Here is a 24,084-nt window from a genome sequence, read left to right on the forward strand (position 1 = left end):
CTCATGTAATATATACAAATTAAAAGTAATTGAATATACATAAAATTTTGAATACTAGTTAAAATGATATTGATATATGACCATATTGGCATACAAAATATCAATTGTCAACTGATAACTCTTCCAAAATGTATCCAAAATATTACCATACAGCCATACAAAATCCAAGGTGCCTAATATCAGTTCCTTAATTTGTACCATGCTAGAAAAATAAAAATATCTTTTTGACAGTTTTAATTGGATATATTTTGTAAACGTTAAACTTAAATTCGTATTATTTTGTAAACGTTAAACCTATATTTGTGTTGCTTTGTACGTGAGGCCTACATATATATTTTCTACACTTAGGCCTATTTTAGTACCTTATGTAGAAAATATATGAAGGCAGGTCGGACAATTTCGACGAACCCAATATGAAGGCAGGTAGAACTATACACACTTCTCATCATTTATTACGATCGTCGTAGATTAAACATAATAAAAAAAATCCCCACTTTACTTGAATCGACATCAGAAATCAGAGACAATGGTTGTAACCCCCATCCCGGGTCACATTGAAAACACACGGAAATCTAAGGAATTATCATAATTGAATGCAAACAACAACATAATCAAATAAAGCCTCCTTATTTATTATGTCTATCAAAAATCAATATTCAAAAGGTTCAATAACCAATAAAACAATGTAATCGATCAATAAAAATTCACTTAATCTAAACAAAGTAATCCACTTCAACAATACATTAAATCCTAATAAATGTCCATAAAATTTCTAATGAGAATGAGACGCTTGTGCTGGTCAGTCTGAATGCAGGGTAACCCTGAAATCTAGCAAATAGAAGAATCTCTTAACCTAGCCTGAAAATTTCAACGTGATAAGGGGTGAGCTGTCTACTCAATAAACATAATTAACTATATATATATATATATATATATATATATATATATATATATAATTAATTAATTAATTAATTTCATGCTTCTTAACTTAACATTTAGTAAATCAAACAATCAACCATCAATCAATCAAGAATAAGATATAAACGTATCATCTCGTATGTGACTCGATTTATCTGAAACAATAAAATTATAATTTATTATCTTTATTTTTAAGGGTCCAGCTAGACCTAAGTGAAATATACTCAATTGTCTTATGGTGTTTAACATCAAAATAGGTATGCGTTATCGTCTACTCTTGCAAGACACATATCCTTGAGACTTCATAATATAAGTACTTTTATAACGATACTGCTATCGTCTAATCTTGCAAGAAACAGTACCTCCAAAATTTAATAACACCCTATCGTCTCCTCTTTCAAGACAGGTGTATGCGATCACAGTATCAATAAACCTCCAGACCATTGTACATATCTACTTAAGCTAGCTATTTATGTTTTGTTCTAACTCAAACATAATCCAACACAATTTCATAATTCATAATCTTCTGAACTCATATACGTTCCCTTTCTACCATGGTATAATTTCATAACTAATTATCTTGATAGATAAATACATGAGCAACCCGATTTTAAGAGAAACAATACCTTATATTAATAAATTCAACTATACAGAGAACATTTAAAACTTCACTCCTTAAATCATAAACACAAATCAAATGATAACCAAATACTCAACATTTATTTTATTATTCTATGACAATATATCAATAGACAATCGCGTAAATAGATAAATATATATAAACACAAGCAATTAAGTTTACCTCTCGTCCCAAAACGCTAATTAATTTGTTCGGGTTTTAACTGACTCATTACTGGCTCCCCGGAGTTTCACCGGAGCACGGTGGTCAGTCGCCGGAAGTTCGCCGGAGATGCCGGAATCGCGAGCAGAGACTATTATGAGATAGCTAACGACCAGGGGAGTCCAAAATTGCACTCCATTCACTATTAAAATCGCCTAAAAGGCCGGGATCTAATACTTTCACGGTGTAAGATACCCGCTCCGGTCACCATATTTTTCAATCAGAAAAATATTAATAGTAGTCTCAAAATGTTCCTCACGAAATAAGGAATTTAATGATATAATTTTTGTCTCAAGAGATAGCCGAAATATGGAGTTATGAATGAAATTAAGGTAAAAAGGAAAAGAAATCGAATACTGCACAAGAAAGCATTTGTTTTTGTTCTGCACCTTTCCTCCGCCCAACTCCTCCCAATTCTAATCTAATTCTAATTGTTATTATAATCATAATAACAATAACAATAATAATAATAAATAATGAAATAGGACCCATTATAAATAATAACAATAATAAAAATCTGTTCAAAAAAATAAAAACAATAATAATAATAATTTTAATAATAATAAATTATTTCCAAATGGTATAATTATAATAAATACTAAAGTTTTGTTTAATAAAATACCCTTATATAAAACTACGGATGTTACAATGGTACAAATCCCTCTCCCCACAGGTCCGACCCTAAAGAACTAGTGGAATCTAGGTAGCAACCTAAGCTAAAAAGGCTAGACACAATGACCGTTAACCTGAACTTCGAGGACCATGTACTGATGGAAACAAACTCTGAGGACGATTCCATTTCTTTTTCGACAAGGCTAATGAAGAGCCTCCAAGTTCCACAAATATGGCACATGGAAACACAAAAGGCCATACAAGAGGACAATAGAAGATTATGGTATCTATTGAGACACAAAAACCCTCATACGCCAAAGGTCGCCCCTGTAGAAATGGGCAAGATACAGGAGGGAGGAGACCCCCCAATGGGAGGATAGTTGACAAATGAGCATGCTAGCCTAGACACTCAACGAGTGTTTAGAATAACTGAAAGAGTCACAAGCGATCAGAGGAAAGAATAGGAAGCGAGATTCCAGAGAGTCATTGATAAGAAAGGGTTAGGTGGAGCCATCTAGGGGGAAGTCGCATCTAATAGGACCCACCCTTATCTAGCATATCATTAAGGCCAGCTTCCCTAAGAACTGGAAACCCCTTAGGCTACTGACCTACACGAGTATTGAGGATCCAAATATGCACTATACTACCTTTATGAGCATGATCAATCTCTATTAAAAATATGACTCATTATGTGTAAGGTCTTTCCCACAACCTTAGTCGGTATAGCTCAAAAATGGTATATGGGGTTTAGAGCCTGAGTCCGTGGATTTGTTCGACCTACTGAAAGATTTGGTTGTCGTGCGATTCGTGGGGCCCATCAAACTTAAAAGAGAATCAACTCTAATTTGAATGATATAAAATACTGATCAACCGAACCACTATAAGGGTATCTTGCCCGTTTCCACCATATGTCTTCTCAAGTAAAATCGATGAACTTGGAGGTTGTCGTAGATGCTCTAGCCAAAGAAACAACCTGCAAACTGGTTAGGAAAATATGTTGCATGAATCCCTCCTTATCATTTTAGGAATTGATGGTCATCGGATAGAGCTTCATCTGTTATGATGACATCACAAAACTCACGAATTTTGAAGAAAGCGAGGAGGAAAAAACCAGAAAAAAGCATAAAAGGGAAGAAAAAGGGAAATCAATAGTAGAAAAAAATCCCCATAGTCGGAGGGATAATGGCCATATTTTTTTACCACCTTTGAAGAGAAGAAACCCAAAGGGAAACATGGGATGACAAAAAACCACACAATATCTCGGGAAGGGGCATCCATTATTTAAACAACCTATACCTGATCATAAGACATGATAATCTGATCGAACCGTAGTGTATCACCCTATGAGCACATTAGATCAACCTTCGTATGTGGCCCAGGGCAAAGACAAGTCTTGCAAGTTCCACAAGCGAACCAACCACAATACAGATGAAAGCAAGCATTACTCCCGTTAGAGCATCTCCAATAGAGGGTACCCAAAAGAATGTCAACTGATGTGGTATTAGATTTGTCAATTTTTAAAGGGTGCCCACTATTGGAGTGATTGTGGGTGCCAAGGAAAGTTGCCAATATTTGGCAACCTCTTGACAACCTTGCTTAACCATTTTTTAATATAAAATATGTGGTCCCTCTCCTAGAAATAATAAAATCAGCAGCCTTGTGTTTAATATTTATAATAAAATAATAATTTGTGGGACCATAATAGCAACTTTTCAAGCAACCTCTAATGGAGCATTTTTTAAGTAAAAGTTGCCAAAAATGATGTGGATGAGAGAGACAATAAAACACTATACTTTTGGATTATGTGTTAAGTTTTGGCACTCTTTTGGGCATCCTCTATTGGAGATGCTCTTAGTGCAAAAAACTATTGGTACATAGTTCCAACCCTTAAACTAGATAGGTCACAGCATCAAAGGGACCAAGTACCTCAAAGGGATGAGCCAAATCACCCCTGCTACCAAGGGGAGAGCTAATTGATCCGCGAAGAAGCTCTATCTCATGGGGGGACACAACATCAAAGAAGAAACAAAAGGGCCCGACAAGAGAGTTACTTTTGGATTCAAGAATATCAATGTGTTTCTGCATGCTCATCTCGTTGTGTGTCTCATTGTAAAAGACTAATATATCACTTTGTACCCTGATCTCTATTGGTATTACAGCTTCTGCACCATAGGCCAATCCCTGGTTGCATTTCTAAGAGTGATCTGGTAAGCCCATAACACATTGTATGGCTCATTGACTCGTTCCTTGTTATTCCCTTTCCATATTTTCTTCAATTTGATGACTATCATATGATTGGTGACTTCTATCATATCGTTCGTCTAGGGTGGGCCACTAAGGAGAATCGATTAACAATGAGAAAGGTGCATAAACTCTTGAATTTCTCAGAGTGGAGGCATATTGAACCTTGTTATAATGTTGTTTCTCACAAAGTCTTGTTTTCTCTAATGATATTTTAGCTAAGGTTTTAGCTTCAAGCCACTTAGGAAGTGATTCACTTCCACAATCAAGAACTTTCATCGTTTCGTTGATTTCGGAAAGGGCCTATACCAGGTTTATCCCACATGTGGAGAAAATCCATCATATGAGTATTCGATTTTTATTAGACATTGGTAGACGTGATATACTGGCATTATTCTGGCTGCAACATTGCTGAATCAGCTATTTAACGTCTTGCTCCATGTTTGTCTAGAAATATTCATTGAGTCTTGACTTTCACACCAATGTTTGTGATCCTTCACAAGATCTATTAATTCTCTCATGTAACTCCCACAAGACATAATTGCCTTCCTCTAAGATGATACATTTTAGCCACAAGTGACTGAAAGGACTCTTATAAAGTTGTCCTCTTAAAAATGAATATCTGGATGTTTTCCTTACCATCTGACTTGCTTCTACATGATCTTCATGTAAGATTATATTGACTAGATATTCTAAATAGTAATTCTCCCATCCTCATTGTTATGTTCAGCCGGTAATGATGCTTTCTTTTCCGTATTGGTGCCTTTTGAACTTTGAACTGACAAATTAGATGCTTCAATTCATCTTTACTGGCTACCAATTTGGCGAATTCGTTTGTTTTTGCATTTTCTTCCTTAACAATATGCCAATTGGTTCCCATTTCTTCCAACTTCTACAGTATTTTCCTCACCCTTTCAAGATACCAAATCCTGGAAATGTCATTGGTTTCTGTAATTTTTATTTATATGGTTCACAATCACCCTAGAGTCGCTAAGCGTTTGTACTTTTTTTTGACCTATCTCTTCGAGGATTCATGCTCCCCGGATGATAGCCTCATACTCAACTGCATTGTTTGTTATGGGGAAATCTAGTTTGACACTCTAGGAGATCCTTATTTTCGATGGACCTTTAATCCAGATTTCTAGTACATCTCCATCTAAGGAGGATGCTCCATCTACATACATCTCTTATCTGCCTCATTATTTGTCTTGTCTAGAGTCGAGAGATCACTCTTTGCCCTTGAAAAAATGTTCTATTTTGAAAAAAGACCTAATGAACTCATGAAGATTTTTCAGGTCCACGTTCACATATGTTAAAAATATCATTTGAGGGTCTGTCTTCGTGGAAGATCCGGTTTAAAAATTCTTCAAGGTTTTTATAAGACAAAAATTGGTTGGATCCCAACGAAGGATTCTTTGACGCTCAAGTTAGTTCTAATCTAAAAAAAAAGAGTAAAATAGAAATAATAAGAGTAATATTGTTGGAGAAGTATAAGTGTACATTTAGAGGGTGAGAAATCCTTTATATAGATGCGGAGAGTCATAATTTGAATAAGAATAAACTGACTATATTCTGTTTAGGAAATAATCTTTAAAGAAATATAACTGCTTCTATTTAGGAGAGAATTGTGTCAAAAAAAAAAACTCCACTTATGACTAAGAACATCTCCACCCCTCCACATATCGAGGGTTGGAAATGATGAATTGAGGAGAGTTGGTAGTCCAATCCTCCTTATTGTCTTTTCTAATTGTAGGGAAATTCTTCCTTACAAGTGGGGAAGAATCGATGGTTCCCTAGTTAATGGAGAACTATTAAAATTATAGTTTTATAAATTTATAGGTAAAATATATTATAATATTAATAAATGTTATAGATGAAATGGAATAAAGTATGTAATGTTTCTTATAGGAAAGAAATTATATTAATAGGTCGGAAAAAAAATAGAAATTGGAAATAAAAAAGTAAAGAATTTATATTGGAGATGCTCTAAGTTACTCTAACCACAAAAGGATTGTGCTTCTAGAAAACGAATCAAATATCTTATCTAAACGAGGAGAATCTAGTTAATAATTGTTTGAGAATCTTCCTAATCTAATCCAAATCTAAATGTTCAATTTTGTTATTAGTATTATATATTGATTGGTGGAGTGGGGCTTTTGTTGTGTGCAAGTGTGTGTAACATCAATCAACTCAATTTATTACCATTTTTTTTTTGACGTGGCTTAGAGCAAGTCTAATGGGTGTCACAAGCTTGTTATTTGTGACACCCAACCATTAGAATCCTAGTTACTTTATTGTTACAAAATTAGAAAAGTTACTTGTAGAGGCAACACCCATTAGGATTTGAGACAAATTGGCATAGAGAAAGATGTGAGTTTCACGCAGGCTTGTAGAGCACCTTTAATGGCGCGTGCATTACACAGGGACTTATTTACTTTGTAAATTACTCCAAAGTATTAGATAGTGGAGGGTCCCATTCATTTTTACACATCTATGCTTACATTTTTAATCTTTTGTCTAAAAATCAGCTATAGTGGGATGTTTTTTTGGATGTTTCCTATGCTGAGTTGTCATCACTTTGTAACATACCCATGTCACAACCATTACACTTGCTCTTAGAGCAAGTTTATGGATGTAACTTACTTTGTTACAATTAGGTGTCAGGTAGGCACAAGTAACACCCACAAAAAAAAAAACACTCCACTATAAAGGATTTGATATTTAAAAAAATAAAATAATTTATTTTTAATAAAGAAAACAAACCTTGTTATAAGAAGTAAACGGATGGATTTAAAAAATAAAAATAATTGGATATTGTTTAAAAATGGGAACAGTGGTCTGTCTGCCACTAATTGAAAATTTGGATGGCTTCTTGAGTGCTGTATATGGAGTGCATATTACACGCGCCATATTCAGCTCTCAAAAAACCTTCGTGGGTTTCACTTTCTACCTTTTATCTGTTTCTTTTTATTTTCAGTCCCTTACTTCTGTTGTTGCTTCAGTAAGCAACTTACTAATTTATGTAATAAGCTTGTGACTACTTGTAACACCCAGTAGATATGCTCTTATAAATAACTTCATGAATGGTGGTCTAAACTCTTCTTTTCCATGCATCATGCATGATGCATATCATAATTATAAGATTATAAGTTTAGGTTTTCAATTAAAATGATATGGAGAAAACAAATATCAAGAGAGGTCTATTTTTTCTATTTATACACGTTAAATTTTTGAAAATTATAATTTTAACACATTAAAATACTGATCAATTATAACTATATATATATATATATTAATTCCCTAATTGCTAAAATATGTATACATTCATTTAAAAACACGAGTAACTTCATCAGCAAGTGGCGATGACATTTTTTCATGTAGTTAATAAAGGAGATTTGTATTTATGTAATGGAAATACTCAGTATGTTTTTTTTATAATTAATACAATATATATGAATAAATGTGTTGAATTCAATGAATAAAAATAGAAAGGGATAAATTTGACTCTAACATTTTTAGTAAAGTGAAGATTTGACCCTAACATATGTTTTAATATGGATCAATTGTAACTTTATATTATAGAAAATTTAAAAAGGCTAGTTTAAATGTTATCCCATGTAAATTTTTTAACATTATATGTAAGATATTTAGTATAGGGATAAGGATAAAGGTTGGAATAGGGATTAAGATAAATGGTTGAGATAACAATATGATTGTTAAGAATTATTATTCCATGTTTGGTTGGTAGGATAGAGATAGAAATAAAATAACACATTTTACTATTTTAAAATTATTTAAACTACATAACATTAATTTGAAGGATAAGATAGACTTTTCCATCATATTAAAATCGTTGGAGTTTATCCCACCTCCTTATACCACCCCCTCCTAGATATAGGATTTTAGGGATAAGACTCTTATCTCTCTCTTATCTTCTCAACCTATCTCTAAAACAAACATGAGATAATTCATCTCAGTTTTTTTATCCCTATCCCTGTGTTTTTATCCCCTCTAACAAACAACCTTAATGTATTACAAATATAGTTACAAAAAATATCTACAGAATTATTTCAATTTATTGATAAATTTATTTGAAATGTATAATGTGAAGGTTAAATAACAATCAAATCAGTTTTTTTTTTTTTTTTTAATATATGACTAAAATTGATCTTAATTAAAAATATTAAAATTAAAAAAATGTGCAGTCAAATTTTTTGATCCTTGTCTCGGAATAAAAGAACGAAGAGCTTTGGGATGTCCATATCCAAATGACAATAATATGGATAACGAAATGAAAAATCCCTAGTGAAGAAAACACAGTGATTAATAGCAGTTGGTGAGGAATGGGGCCTTTTTTCTCTCTCTTGCCGTCCATCCTTGAATTGATTTTTCTATCTTCAACCCTTGACCATGCTTGACCATGAAAACTTCCAATTCCCATTATTCAATTGCTTCATATCCAAAATCAAATCTTCTTTATTAATTGTGACAAGATTATCAAAATAATAAATTACATGAAGCTAAGTTTTTGACTTTGTCCTGTGATTTCGAAAAGTTACAAATTTCTAGATGAAACTCCACCTTCCACATTCTCAAGTCAGGAATAAACTCAAAAACTTCAAGGGTCAAACCCAAAGCTGAAATAGGAGGTTATGTTTCATTAATGTGATGGCTGACTTGACTGGGAGGGAGTTAGTATAATAACTGCTTCAAAAAGGCTGCTAATTTACAACATTCAGTTATGAGTCAATACATACCCTAAACCTTCCATGATTCTCCCTCTTTTGCGCGGCTAACATCGGCCACGAAGATGCTACCCGAATCACACCATCCGCTCAGCACATCAGTGTTCGAACACTGCAGCACGCAAATAGGTTAGTAGCCATTTGTGTGTGTGTGCGCGCGCAAGCGAGTTCGATAGAAATGAATACCTTAGTGAAGCCAAGCCAATTTGAATCTCCTCTAAATGAAAAAACCTTTTCAGTCTTTTCCCAATTTCCACAGAACACCTGTAATTATTCTATTCTAGTATAAGTACTATCACATTAAGTAATTGTTGCAGAAAATCAATCACATGTAAGCATGACATATGTTACTCCATATATATATATATACATATATATATATATCTGACCCACGCTAATTAATTATCCCATGACTCCCCATCACCCCTTTTTCCAGCATATCACATGAATGCTAACCCCATTTCATATTCTTATTCTATGCCATGATTTGTCACTTTGACCCCCATATTTCAATTTTGGCACATCCAACTCCTCTACTTTAATTTTTCTCAAATTTTACCATTGCTTCAATTTTGTAACTGTCTTTGAATTTCAGAACCGTCAATGAAAGGTAACCCCAAAAACTTAAGTACAAGGGGGCCAAATTTGAAGTAGAGGGGCAGGCCTAAATGACCAATTATGCAAAATATAGGGGGGCCAATTTGACGCCCAATATTAATTTTTTGTCTATACATCAAAGTTTTGTTGATGATCTCCTTGAATGATTCAAGCATCTAGTGTAAAAGAAGAATATTTGATGAAAATTTCAACTGAAATTAATTAAAGGTTTATCAAAAGTCCAAAAGTAACTGATAATTGTACTAAGAGTAAAAGACACAATCCTGAGATAGGCTAAATTGAAACTGAAGAACAATAAGCATAGTTATTAAAGGCGCAAGTAGGAGGTCCTAGAGCCAAGGCGCAAGGTACAGGCACGCGCCTAAGCGACACAAGGCACACCAAAGAAATATATAAAATTATAAAATAACAACAATTAACATTTCTAAAATGCAACAAATAGTCAAATACGACATCATATCCGATTATCCATAATATTAATAACTTCTAGCATGAAATACAACTATTAACTCTTCCATAATCATAATTCATACTAATAGATTCTAAATCTAAATAATAAAGTTCAACCAAATCCTAAGTTAATAACTACTTTTCATCAAGACTCAAGATGCTAAAATCACAAAGGGGCACGCCTCTTGAACAGAGCCTACCTTTTGGCTTCTCAGGCAACATGCCTGAAGCCTAGCGACTTTTATGCCCCTTTGATAACTATGACAGTAAGTGCCAAACAATGCGAGATTAAAAGTATTAAGCAGAAGACACATGCAAAAAATAAGGTCAGCTTAATATACTTGCAAGGTAATCACCTCATAATCAACCCCTTGAATATACATGTAGTTCGGGTCCAACGATGAAAATGCAAGTCCAGTTATCTGCAATATCAGTAAAAAAAAAAAAAAAAGGGCGGCCCGGTCGCATTACGCGTCCCCGCTGAGCGAGGGTCCGGGGAGGGGTCCCACCGCAAGGGTGTATTGCAGAGAAAAAAATTAATTAAGCTGCAATATCAAAACCTAAAGAGAGACAAGTGTCAAGACAGGAGCTTCATAAAAAGGAGTGAGTATCCATGTACTTGAGCTAAATCTCAAAATTCTCCCTGGTTAATTTATACAATATGGTAAGATAAGCTAAAGTAAACTAAAATCTCATCTTTTAGTCTTGATATTCTATTAGGTTCTTTTGTATATTTGAGAGAAAAATAACATATAAAAAATACAAACGCTAATCACATAAATATGAACCAGAATGATATGTTTTAATGATGCAAGAAAACTAAAGAGGATGATAGACACATTTTAATGATGCAAGAAAACTCTTGCTATAGCCTATAATGTAAGACAGATGTACAATTGTAGATATTAGTAACTATGAAGTAAATTATAAACCAATTCAAAAGAACCAGGTCAGGTCTAATAATGAATTTCCAATTAATAAGAAATCATCATATGCTGCTACTTCTTATTCAGTTATATTGCATACTGATATTGAGCTCATAATCTCTATCGGCCATCAATCAACAATAGTTCTCACATGAGATCTGAGTACTGGGGGGTGATCTCAATGGACACGTGGGTTCTAGGCGAGATGGGTTTGAGAGTGTTCATGGAGGGTATGGTTTTGGAGATAAGAATGAAGCAGGAAATGATATTTTGGAATTCGCATCAGCCTATGACTTGAGTATCATGAACACATGGTTTATGAAGAGAACATCCCACTTAGTGACTTATCGGAGTGGCGGTAATGCGAGCCAAATTGACTTCTTCTTAGTAAGGAGTGCTTGGAGAAAGAGTTATATCGATTGTAAGGTGATCCCTGGTGAGAGTACGACAACCCAACATAGAGTAGTGGTGCTTGATTTTCGAAGTAGGAAATGTATAAGAAAACAAACACCACAAGTAGAGACTAAGATTAAGTGGTGGAAATTGCAAGGGGAGAATCAACAAAAATTTGTGGATGAGATGACCAAAAAAGATATTTGGACTTGTAATATGGATTTAGATATAGATTCGATATGGACTAAGATGGAGCATAGTATAAGGGAAGTAGCGAAGGAAGTTCTAGGGGAATCTAAAGGTAGCATGCCACCGGGTAAGGACACATCTTGGTGGACAGAAGAAGTACGACAAGCAGTAAAGAGTAAGCGAGAATCCTATAAAATATTGGAGAAATGTAGGAGTGACAAGAACTACGAAAAATACAAAGAGGCTAAAAGGGAAGTAAAGAAGGTCATACGAGATGCTAGAGCAAAGGTGAATCGGGATCTGTATACAAGATTGGATACGAAAGAAGGGGAAAGAGACATATATAGAATTGCTCGGATGAGAGATAGGAAGACGCGAGATCTCGGAAAAGTTAAATGTGTGAAGGATGTGGACCAGAAAGTCCTAGTTGGAGATAAGGATATCAAGGAACGATGGATGTCCTATTTTGATGACTTATTTAATGGAGATCGCAGACAAGATGTTGGAGATATAAGTATCCATCACGATATGATAAATCATGAATGCCTGCGGAGAATTCAAAAGGGTGAAGTCAAAATGGCATTAAGTAAGATGAAGTTGAAGAAAGCAGCAGGACCTGATGGCATCCCTATTGAGATTTGGAGATGTTTGGCAGAAAGAGGAATCGAATGGTTGACGACGTTCTTCAACAAAATTTGGAGAAACAATAAGATGCCATCAGAATGGAGGAAAAGTATGTCAATCCCTTTGTATAAGAACAAAGGCGATGTCCAAGATTGTGCCAACTATCGGGGAATCAAATTAATGAGTCACACTATGAAACTTTGGGAGCGAGTGATCGAACAAAGGCTAAGGAGGACGGTGAAGATCTCGGAAAACCAGTTTGGCTTTATGCCGGGAAGATCAACTATGGAAGTCATCCATCTAATGAGACAATTAATGGAGCACTATCGAAATAAGAAGAAAGACTTGCATATGGTTTTCATTGGCTTGGAGAAAGCATATGATAAGGTACCAAGGAAAGTACTTTGGTGGGCCTTGATAAGGAAAGGCATTTCGCGGAAATATGAAGGACATCATAAAGGACATGTATGAGAGAGCATGCACGAGTGTACGTACTAGTGTTGGGAAGACTGAAGAGTTTCCTATTAAGATTGGAGTGCATCAAGGTTTGCAGATGATATTGTGTTGGTTGATGAGACGAAAGAAGGAGTGGAGAGGAAGTTGGAACTATGGAGACAAACTCTAGAATCTAGAGGCTTTAAGTTGAGCCGAAGTAAGACAGAATATTTGGAGTGTAAGTTTAGCGGTCATAGGAGTAGGGAGGCAGGGACAATCACCCTAGATGGGAGAGTTGTTCAGGCCTCGGATTGCTTCCGGTATTTAGGATCTATTATCCAAACGGATGGAGAAGTAGATGGAGATGTTGCTCATAGGATTAAAGCGGGTTGGTCGAAGCGGAAGAGTGCTACGGGCTTCCTTTATGACCCCGGCATGCCTAATACATTGAAGGGAAAATTCTACCGGACGGCAATTAGACCAGCATTGTTATATGGTACGGAGTATTGGGCAGCGAAACACTGCCATATCCATAAGATGTCGGTGGCGGAGATGCGTATGTTGAGATGGATGTGTGGTCATACGAGAAAGGATCGGGTGAGTAATGAAATAATTAGGACAAAAGTAGGGGTCACACCTATTGAGAATAAAATGAGAGAAAACCGACTAAGGTGGTTTGGCCATGTGAGACGTAGAGCGCTTGATGCGCCGGTTAGGAGAACCGAAGAGTGGCAAAGGGATGTAGTGGTGAGGGGTAGGGGAAGACCTAAGCAAACTTGGAGGAGGGTGATCGAGAGTGATATGAGTTTACTGGGAATTGAGGAAAATATGGTAGTGGATAGGACGGAGTGGAGGGCGCGAATTTGTGTCGCTGACACGACTTGATTTCACGGTTTTATATGATGGTTCATGTTAGCCGACCCCGAATCATTTCGGGACTAAGGCTTTGTTGTTGTTGTATTACAGGTATCTCCATATAGATATTTCAATCAACGCAGTTAAGGGTTGGCTAAATTTCAGTCCAACTCGAAAGATAAATTATGTAGACTTAATATCCAACCATACAATAAATATGGAACCAAATTAGGTAAAATTGAAATGAAAGAGTAGGTATTATAGGTTTTTAATGAGTCAACACACAAGTCCCAATCAAAGAATGGATGATCAAATACTCTATCTTGCATGCAAGCTTATAGAAATATGGAAACCACCGTGAAGAATATGCAGATGGACAAAAATATGGCACCTTGATCATAATAAGAGCACCTTCCTACAAGCTTAATCCAGAATTTGTCTCAATGTATGCCTGCAGAATGTGATAGAGGACGAGCTAAAATCCTGGATCAGGCTCCTAATGGGAAGAATCTTAATGGGCCGAAAGTTATGAGGGTCTATGTGCATAAGAAAACAAAAAGGGATGCAGCAGAAGTTAAATGAGCAGTTAGTTATGTAAAGGGCTATTACAGGAATAAGTTTGTTATCCTAGGGGGTGAGCTGGCAGCCTAGGGGAGATTTCGGTTATAAGCTAGTAAGGGAGGGAAGCCTGGAGCAGGTTGTTTTGTGTATTTTTCTGCTGTTAGCAGGGCTCTGCTCTAGAGTAGAGAGGGAAGTATAAGCTTCCTGTGGGGTTTTTCTACCTTGTTCTTCCTTCCATTTTTGGTTCAATCAATACAATATATCCTTCATCTATTGTTCCATTGCTTATTGAGTGTTCTTAGTGCTTTACATGGAGAAGAGAAAAGTAAGATTACGTGTTTAAAGTTCGTAAGTGAATATCTTGATCATAGACATGAATGGTTTTGCAGAAGTTACGAGCTACTGCTGCCTGTACGCGGAAGACATCAAGGAAGAAAGCAAAAATCAGAAAGAGGAAAAAACTTCAACTACATGCATAAGGCCAAACCTTGAGATAGAAATATCACAGCTAGTAAAAATTTGTACAGAAAGGTAACTGGACATGAACCCATGGTAAAAACTAAAAAATTTAATATTAAAATAATCCACTAAAAGCAGTTACAAATTTGCAGAAATTTCAACAACTATCCTTACCAATGTAATGATAAAAAATGTCCAAGTAACCATTTACAAATTGCTATTATCATTGCTTGAAATATACTTTTAAAGTGGAATTAAAAGAATCATGCAACCCAATGAAGAAAATTGCAAGCAATTGCAATAGGAGCAATTTTATTACCCAAATATCTCACCCTCAAGTTTATCTATCATCTGGGAGACAATATCAGCACAATATTTTATAGATTCAGTCATATAGCTTCAGTGGTAGTATCCTTTTGATTTAATGATACAGATCCAAAAGATATTTGAAATGGCTAAACTGAATATCTACGAGTTCAATAAATGTTACTCCATTCCAAAATATAAGTCATTCTAGGTTGTTTCACATAAATTAAGAAATACAATTAATATAGAGTGAAATTAATGAATTTACATTGGTTAACTAAAAAAAAAATCTCTCTCATGTAATGATTGGTGAATAAGTCTTGTAATTTTGAAAAACACATGGACCGAGATAAAAAATTTAATGCTTGGACCGGAAAACTATACTAAAAGTTCTTAGAAAACTAGAAAGACTTATATTTTGGAAAAAAACTCAATTGCTAGAATGACTTGTAAAAAGGAACAGAGGGAGTACTAGAAAAGCCAAGTACCATTGACCATTGTCTTGGACTGAAACAGAGCCCTGCCCAGCTACCTTCTCCTACACCTGAGTCCCTTGGTAATACTGAATACGTGAGCCTATCAATATCTGAAAATTTCAGAAGACACATTATTAATGCAGCTCAATTAATGGAAATACAAGTGTTAAAGAGAGCCAAAAGGAAGACAGTATTTTCAATAGGCACACATTTATAGGTACTCCAAACCAGAAACCTTATCTCATACATAAAATCAGTAGACAAATTTTTTTAAAACTTTCCAAGGCTTAAAAATCAAAAGTTAGGAGTTCAATCCCCTTCAAATGTCATTGTGTTAGTTATTGTTATGAAGAACAAAAGGATTATTGTTTGGGTTATTGTTTGGCTGCCTTTTGCAGAGGCTCTACATAGTAGAGAGGGAACATTTCTCCTGTGGTTTAGAGGGTTAGCTCAATCCATTTTATCCTTGTTCATCTTTGTTTCCTTTTCTATTTCAATAGTATTGTAAGCTGTGACTAGTAAGATCTATCAATATACCAATATTTCTCCTTTATATTGCCATCTCTATGTTTGAGCCTTCTATCAATGGATGCATAAGTTTATGACTGTCCATTTGACTACTTTTAGCATGAAAGCAATGTGTGCCACTAGAACATGGTTCCTTACTAGACTACAATCACGACAATTGATATAAGAACTTAAGCTGGAAAGAGCAAACATAGAACTTTCTTGAATTCTGTGTTAGCATCCATGTTACAAATAAACAAAGAGCTGATGTTGACTGTGTGCTATCCCAAGTTCCTAACTTCAATTCTATCTTCGCGAAGTATGCAGTAACTGAAGTTTCCAAGCCATAAAATATAACCTTAGACATAAAAATATAGAAATTACCCGCACGTCCCCTTCTTAGATATTCTCGTCACATGATTACGCATAGGGAAAGTATTTAAGGCACCACAAACAAAGCAAAAATAAATAGGTCATTACCTTTACCATTGCTATCTAATTTTGAGATAATAAGATGACCATAACAATCTACACTTCCCAACACCAAGTATCCAGGGCCTGCACATAATTTGGTAAAACCAGAGGCTTCGTTACAATTGCACGCCTTCTACAGCTACAAAACCATAGTTCTAAGCATAATGTGTAACGACCCGGTCCGAAGTGGGTGGCGCCGGGGTAGAAGGCCTAAGCAAGGAGCGGCCCTAAGGGATGGCGATGGGGGCAGGAATAAACTGAATCCCACATCGGAAATGGAGAGGGAGTGATTAGGGCTTATTAGTAAGATGTGAATCCAATACATGTAGACGTGTTTTAAAGCCGTGAGGCTCAAGGTGTTGGATTTGGGCCAGCGATATCTACATAATATTGGACCAGGGTGTTATACTAAGTCTGCTCTCGCCGTTTGGCAAGTCCTCTCTCAAGTCGAAGACAGTCCATCATTTAGGTGGAATCTCAAGTGAGCAGTCAAAGTCTCATGATGCTGAGAGGCTCATGAAATGATAAGAGATACCAATTAAAATGTAGCTGCGCCAACACCAAAATTTAAAGCAGAGACTCAGTTTTAGCATTCAGAGAAAACCTTCGAGAGATAACAATACATTCTTTAGACGACAGAGGTTCCAACAACAAAATGTTTAACCACTCCCATCCCAGTAATCAAGGAACTCATCCTTCTGCTGCTTTAAACATGATATATTTCCCTGACCCCAGCCTTTTCAACACCCGTGTAAGAGCTTTCAATGCTATTCGACTGTCATCATCTCTGTGAAAGAGAAGGAAAAGGAAGCAAAATTGTAGGTATCACACGTTATAAAAAAAATCAAAAAGTAGAATGAATATTGCTTTAACTAACGTTTTGAAGACTTTACTCTAAATAGTGCAAGAAAACAATTGGGAAATATTCCACAGCTATAATAAAGTAAAATATGAATGAAAGAGAATAGCCTTGAAAACAGTATTCTGGCACAAACGCTCGGAACAATAAGTACTTGATAGATTGAAATATTTCCCAGCAGATTTTTGTTTTGTTTCGCACTCATCATATGGATAAATAACATTTATAAAATTACTTGCAAGTTGCATTGAGAAATCACATTGCATATTGACAGTACATCCATCTAAACAAACTTCGGTAGGAAATAGTTTATTCTGATTCTATGAACAAGTTCGTTCTTATGTTGAGATCACCTGGATGTAAAGGGGCTCATACACAGTGATAAAATCAGCAACTTAATAAATATTCTATGTCAATGAAAACCCAGTTCCTCGCATAGAAACGCAAGAATGGTAAGATATGCAGAATTACAACAAATGCTCAGATAAGAGTGCATTCCTAAAAAGACAGAGATAACACCATCGAAGTTGTGGATATTCATTATATACCAGAAAATTCAAGGGGTATCAAAGATTGAGCATATTGAAGTTGCAAGAGTAGAGAACATGTAGATATAAGCAGATATAGATGAGGTAGTGAAATAGATTTTAGCAAACTCTATAACTCTCTATGTATGCAGTCTCTAGGAGTATATAACTAAAAGGAATGAAGCAGTTTAATGGGCTCTTGTAAGCGGCAAAATATTTGAGGTTAATAGACCTCACCTATTTGAAGTTTAGCACCAACAAATCACAAGAAGTGAAATTAAAGAGAACCAAGAAGAAAGTACATGATATCCATCATATGCAATTAAAATAACTTTTATTGAAATACCTGTGCACTATGGTCTGCCAATTATTTCCTCCATCCTTATTTTTATTACTAGAGATGGACTTTCTTGCATAGTAGGTCTTATTTTCCACCTTAGTTTCTGAAGCCATTTCCATCATCCTCTCGGCAAGTTCATTTGACTCGTGCTTATTTCCTATTTTACTAAAGCCATCAATCACTGGCATGAATGATGCAGGATCAAACTGATATCCTTTGTCAATCAACTTATGTAAAACACCATTGGCAACTTCCAACTTTTTGTCCTTGCAAAGTCTGTCAATGAGATCTTTATAGAGAAAGTTCCCCACACAGAAGGATCTATCTAAGGCAGTTTCAAATATTGCCTTTGCTTCAGCAAACCCCTCCAAGAAGAAGTTCATTGAACATTAAACTATACAGGGCTTCCTTGTGGCCACACACATTTAGAGCTATCTCAAATACCTCATGTGCTTCTTTGAAATTGGAAGCCCTACAGAATGCTTTAATTAATATTTCAAAGGAATAAATGTTTGGGGAAATTCCCTTTTTCAGCATCTCATCTAAAACAGAAGGGGCATCTTTAATTCTCCCTCCTTCACAAAGACAGTTAAGAATGTGGTTATATGTATAAACATTAGGAGAAACCCCCTTTTCCTTCATTTCATCAATCAATCCGTAAATTTCAAATATTTGGTTTTTACTTCCTAAACCCAATATCAATGAATTATATGTTTGTAGGGTCTTGTTGCAGCCTTGTTTCTCCATGTCCTTCAGCACTCGAAATGCAGATGATATCTTCCCTTCTCTGCAGAAACTATGTACGAAGGTATCATAAACTGCTGAATCAGGCTGCAAGTTCTTCCCTTTCATCTCAATGAACTTCTTTTTAGCATCATCTAGCCTCCCAGCTTTGCATAAACCATTAATTATGGTTGAATATGTGATCAAATCAGGCAAGCATTTCTTTCTGCTATTACTATTATCAACTAGGCCAACAAATGAGTTCCCCAAATTTCCCAGAGCTGCACTTCCATGGATCCACATCCCACTTACAATTTCAATTGCCTTGTCCAATTGTCCATTACTGCATAGACCATCAATTACAATATTGCAGGTCACAGTATCCACACCATAGCCCTTCTCATTCATCTTTTGCAGCAACTCTTCTGCTTCTGATGTTCTGCCCTCCTTCCATAAACTGTGTAGCAAAATGTTACAGGTATAAGTATTTGGGAAGCAATGATTTCTTGTCATATCATGCAGAACATTATGAGCTTCTCGTACCATTCCCTTACTACAGTAGCCGTGAAGTAAAGTGCTGTAAGTTACTATGTCTGGTGATATACCATTAGGTACCATAAGACCCATAAGCATTCTTGCACCAGAGAGCGTCCCATTTTTGCATAACCCATCCATAATAATATTATAAGAATATATATTAGGAATCATGCCAATATCAATAATCTCTTTGAGAACTAACTGAGCCTCCAAGAGCTTCCCACTCCTGACCAAACCTAACAGCCAAATATTGTAACTCTCTAAGTCCATCAAGTGACCATTTCTTTTCATAGCATCAACCAAAGTATTGGCTTCCTCTAACAATCCTTCCTTGAAAAATCCCAACAGAATCAATTTGTAGGTTATGACATTAGGCCGAGGCAGCCCTAATCCCTCATCAAATTGCATATCTCTGCAAATTCTGGAGGCTTCAAGAATCTTACCATTTTTACAAAGAGATAATATCCTACAATTGAAGGTCACCACATCTGGAACCAAACCATCCTCTCTCATCATGTCCACCAATTTTTCAGCATCATGCGTCTTATCGTCACCACAAAAACTAGAAATCAAGGTATTATACACAACCCTATTTGGCAGAAACCTCAAAGTCCTCATTTGAGTCACAAGCTCCAAACCTTTGCTAGTAAGCCCAGCTCTGCAGTACCCACGAACCAAAATTCCAAAACTGAACTCATTACGTGTACAGCCTTTGTCGGGCATTTTGTCGAATAAGTCCTGTGCATCGTCCAAATGACCAGAATCACATAGCAAACCAATCAAAAGATTGAAAGTGTAAGCGTCAGGAGATACCCCAGAAACAAACAAATCTTTATACAACCACGACACAAAATCTAGACGATTATCTTTGATGCAAGTTTTGAAGAGAGCATTATATAAATATATAGAAGGCGGGTTTCCGGGGAATTGGTATCAGACGGACTCGAAGAGGGAAATAGCCTTATCAAGAAAACCGATTTAGCTAGAACGGCAACAAGGTGTTCGAGGGAAGGATCCAAAATTTGAAAAAAGTGTGAATTAAGAAGAAGTTGTTGAAGATGATCGAGTTCAGTAAACATTTTTGGCGCGAATGAGGATACGGGCAATAATAGGTATTGATTGAGAAGGGTGGTGGTTGATGAGATGGGTAGAGATATAATGCGCTTGAAAAGGTGCCATGCGAGTTTTGGGTTTTGGGTGTTTTTGAGGAGAGCTCTTCTAAGTTTGGTTGTTGAATCCATCTTTTCCTAATGGCGGGAGATATCATCTTCAAATGCCTTTTTTTCTCATTTCAATTAATTTTCCATTTTCGATCGATCCAGTGAATCAAATTGAAATTTTATTTTTGGGATCCCAACAATTAAAGTTTTCATAAACACAATTTTACTAAAACATGTTTATAAAATATTATTAACATATGACCATTATATATCTAGTTCTTTGCGTTATATCATTTTAATTTGCAATAAGGCACTTATATATAATTAGTATCTAAATATTATTTTACAAAAAAAAAAAAACTATATATTATAACATCTTATCAAAATTTAGCACAATATTTTATATCATATGATATTAAAAAAGAAACCTATTGATTTTTTTATGTGTTCTTAAAGAAATTCATTTAGAGATAATAATCTACATGTATAAGATTGTGGTATAGTTTTTCAATGAAGATAATAATAGCATGAAAATCAAATTTGAATGATAAGAAAAATTCATTAATTTCACATCTTGAAAGATAATCATTAGCTAGCTACTTCTTTTCAAATAAAAAAACTAGTTAGCTACTTTCGATATGCTTCGGAAAAAAAATATTTACAAGAAATAATGTAGAAATATTTCATATGTTGTGATGGTAGACAGTAATATCATTTTACACTAAAGGGGAGTACATATAAAATGAAAGAAGCATTTAAAATTTCCACAAGTTGTAATAGAAGAATATAATGCGACCGCATTTCAGTAACACTCTTAGGTGTGGGCGTCAATGAGCTAGAATAGTTCACAAACTATTCAAACTCAGCTCGATAAGGTTCTACGCGAATTTGGCATTGGTTCAAGCACTAACGAGTATGCGTGTGAGTTTCATTAGGTTCGACTTCAAAGCTCGTGAATAAACTCGATTATTTTTTAATTATCATAAGTATATTATTAGTTTTTAAGTATATATAATATATTTTATTATTTTTATTTTATTAATTGTTATTAGTTTTTCATCACAATTCACACAAAATTTGAACCGTCATAAAATAAAAATAAAAATAAAAAAGCTTTAGCCTTTAGGCTTTTAACTAGAAAATTAGATTTTGAGAAAGAACAAAATACATTCTGAATCTCCAACATAATTGCAGCGATAGTTCCATACAAACCAGTAGCACTAGCCGTTATCGTTTATATGCAACCCAATGTTATAGAAAACGCTAGGCACTAATCGGACGGATAGGGTCTTAGGGATTAATCAGGGATCAATCGGATTTATATTTTTGTATATTTTATTTGTTAATCAACAATTTGTTATATAAATTTAATTAAAATATGTATTACATTATCTAAAAATAATAATACAAAAAGTATTTAATATAGAAAAACATATATATACGTAACATATATCTTTGAAATTGTGCAAACATCAACATTTGAACAACAATGTCATTGAAACAACTTAAAAGTGAATTATAATAAACCAAAAAAATAAATTCACAAAAAAAAATGCTTTTGTTCATTGGTACCTAGGCGGCGTCGAGGTGGCCTAGGCGGAGGTTAAGCGGCTAAAAATCGCATAGGAGTCAGTAAAACACCTAGAGGAACTAATTGGAGAAAATCGGAACGGATTCTTAATTTCGAGTGCTTAAGCAGAACCTAGACGGTACAGGCGACCTTCGTTTCGAACAGTGACACAACCACAACGACAACAAAGTCATCTACGATTTGTGAGTTTATGTTCTCTTACCATGAATAGAATCTACTATTTTTAGATCTCAATCATTGACATGCGATTGTTTTTTTTAAAACATTTTAAACTCATATAGAGTATGTTATATGACTTTTTATCTCATACGATACTTATTCTATACATATATGATAAATCTGGTTAAAGCTCGATTTTGTCAAATTTGGTCAAACCTTGACTTAAGGTGACCCACTTGAAATATTAATAAGCCAATATCAAGCTTACCCATGCTCAATCTCGGCTTGGCTCTACTCTTAGGTAATGCAAAAAACGTTAGCGACATGAATGAAAAGGAAGGAGATAACATTAAAGACATGAGCCATGTGACATCGGATAATAAAAAGGCATAAAAACGTTGTTGAATTGAAGAGATGAGAAAAAAAATTAGAACAAAGAATATAAGACATACTCGATTATTTCAATGTAGCGAAAATAAACGGAAACGTTCTTAACAGTAGAATTGACATATTTTGTCAAAAAAAAAATATATTAAACAATTCAATTTATCTCTCCATTCTCTCTTCATGTTTTCTCTTATATGTCCCTCTCTCGCATGTGTTTTTATCTGGGGTTGTACAGTTGTTGATATGTTGTGATAGAAGGCGGTAATGTGACGTCATTTCAGAGAGTCTTAAGTAAAAAAAAAAACAGCAGAATGTGAATGAAAAGGAATGTGACAAGATTAAAGATGTGGGCCATGCGGAAGAAACTAGAGATTAATACTAATTGTGTAATATAACTTATGGCCCCCGTCCATCTAGTCCAAAAGCATATGATACGCCTCACGTCTAATCATGACATTCGAAGGGGAACTCCAACAAACGTATAAACCTTGCCTTTAAGCATGCACGAGGCACCAACTCCAATTGGATGCACCGATATAAACGGTCGATACAAAATACGAAGTCTGCACAGAGAAAGGTGTAGGCAAAGGAAATTCCAACAAAAAAAATAATGCACCAACCGATAAAACAAGATACATTAGAAAAACGCATCAAGTTACAAGCATAGGATAAACCTGAGCTACAAATAAAAGCATAAGGCAGAGATCACTAGGCATCATCGGGGTTCGAGGTTTGAAATCTCACCACAATCAATTATCAACTGCTACATATCCCTCCAGTCGCGGCACTCATCCGTATTATGACTAGTCTACAAGTGATACAAACATACAACGGCCCATTCCCATCCACATCTGACAGCGACATATGCTGCCCCTACCTCCTCCCACGAATAACATAATCCGCCAAAATGACACAAATACGGACATCCTCAACATTAAGACAAAGGGGGTGAGGCTCACCAACCAGCACCTCTCCTCCCCGTATCCTACGAGCAGGATGAGAATTACAAACGAATGTGAACACCCCCATCTCTTATGAGCCGAAAGCTCCACTTGCTCTCGTGGTCTCCTTCAATCCATACCTCCATCGTTTCTAGATCCTTTTAAGGTGTTGAAGAGACCCAACCTGCCTTTCAGCAAAGGATTGAGGTGATGCCATCCCATTTAACAAA

At 35.3% G+C, this 24,084-nt stretch overlaps 1 long non-coding RNA gene and 1 pseudogene across 1 annotated transcript; both read right to left on the reverse strand.

Moving 5' to 3' along the window:
- Positions 1–608: 608 nt before the first annotated feature.
- LOC136200870 (uncharacterized) lies at positions 609–2,172 on the reverse strand. Its single transcript, XR_010673578.1, has 2 exons — positions 1,721–2,172; positions 609–858 (listed from the first exon to the last, which is right to left on the reverse strand). It is a non-coding gene; the product is annotated as an uncharacterized lncRNA (long non-coding RNA).
- A 6,896-nt stretch (positions 2,173–9,068) lies between these two features.
- On the reverse strand, positions 9,069–20,907 carry LOC136200924 (pentatricopeptide repeat-containing protein At2g17140-like; annotated as a pseudogene).
- Between the last annotated feature and the right edge of the window lie 3,177 nt (positions 20,908–24,084).

The sequence above is a fragment of the Euphorbia lathyris genome, chromosome 7 (genome assembly GCF_963576675.1).
Source record: "Euphorbia lathyris chromosome 7, ddEupLath1.1, whole genome shotgun sequence".
Classification (NCBI taxonomy): domain Eukaryota; kingdom Viridiplantae; phylum Streptophyta; class Magnoliopsida; order Malpighiales; family Euphorbiaceae; genus Euphorbia; species Euphorbia lathyris.